Consider the following 1,665-nt stretch of genomic DNA (forward strand, 5'->3'; position numbering starts at 1 on the left):
TATTAGTGTCAATGTTATAGTTCTCTGTACTACAGTATCTATAAAGTAGCATAGTATTTATATTATAGTATTAGATAACATCTAATTTTAGATATAAAAGTCTATCTAGAGAAAAAACTAAACTGGAAGAACCACAAAAACTCTAAACAAAAAGAATAAGTGGGAAAATCCACTCTACAAGGTATTAAAGATATTTTAAAGTTATTATAACTAAAAATAGCTCATTATTGGTGTGAGAATAAAACCATAGCTTATAAAACCATATTCTGGTGAGAAGGGAGAGACAGTTTAATGGAAAAGAATAAAGACCAGAAATAGGCCTAAATACAAAAAATAATTTTGCCTATGTTAGTGGTAGCATTTCAAATCAATAGAGGGAGAAATGGACTTGACGAATGTTATTGGGGTCATAATTTAACCCTGTACTGACCAATGTGGTAGCCCATAGGCACATGTGGCTACTGCGCACTTGAAATGAGGCTAGTCCAAAATAGACAGTAGATTTTGAAAACTTGGTATGAAAAAAGAAATGTAAAATAACTCATTTATAATTTTTATATGTTACATGTCGAAATCAAATTTTGGATATAGTGGGTTAAATAATATATGTCATAATTACCCTTACCTGTTTCTTTTTACTTTTTTTAATGTGGCTAATAGAAAAGTTTAAATTACGTATGTGGCTTACATATGTAATTTATAGCACTAGTCTAACCATTTGTAAACAATAAAATTGAATCCCTATCTCACTCCTTATACCAAAACCAAAATCCAAATAGAACAATAATTTTAATGTAACATATGATACCTGGAAGAAAACATACATGATTTATTTTATTATTTTATTTTTATGATCCTGGAGAGGGGAAGGCCTCTGAAAGCATGGCAGAACTCAAATGCTTTTTAAAAAAGATTGATAAATTTAATATCATAGGAAATAAAATTGTCTATATACAAAATCATCTTTAATAAGGTCAAAGACAAGTAATAATTTTAATGGGAAAAATGTTTGAAACATATAATGGCAAAAAGTTTACATAAGAAAAGCTCTTACAAATTAGTTCTTATAAGATAAATAAACCTATAGAATTGGCAAAGGTATAAATTAGCTGTTCAAGGATAAAAAAATAAAAAACCATCAATACATGTGTATAAAATGTTCAACCTCACAATTAAAGGCACGAAAACTTAAAACCAGGATACGATTTTTCTTCTACCAGTTTGACAAAACGTAAAACATCATGAGGATGTAAGAAACTACCCCTCTCATTGATGGGAATATAAATTTGGGCCACCTTTTTAGACATCAACTTTGGAAATGATTATCAAAATGTTATATTCATATATCCTTTGACCTAGGAATTCTATTTCTAGGAATTTAACCTACAAGTACATTTGAATAAGAAGGTATAAATAAGTATATAAGAATATTCACTGCAATATTACCATAGCAAAAGCCAACCAACCAACCTAGAAACAACTTAAACATTCATCAATAGGAAATGGGGAAGTTAATCTTGATATAGCCATCCCATGGAATACTATGCAACTATAAAAAGAATGAGGTAGGTTTATGTGTATTAACATGAAAGTATCTCCAATCTGTATTTAGTAAATGATAAAAGCAAATTACAAAAAAAAGTATTCTATAGTTCTATGTATAGT

The sequence above is a fragment of the Pteropus medius genome, unplaced genomic scaffold (genome assembly GCF_902729225.1).
Source record: "Pteropus medius unplaced genomic scaffold, Ma_sr-lr_union100, whole genome shotgun sequence".
NCBI lineage: Eukaryota > Metazoa > Chordata > Mammalia > Chiroptera > Pteropodidae > Pteropus > Pteropus medius.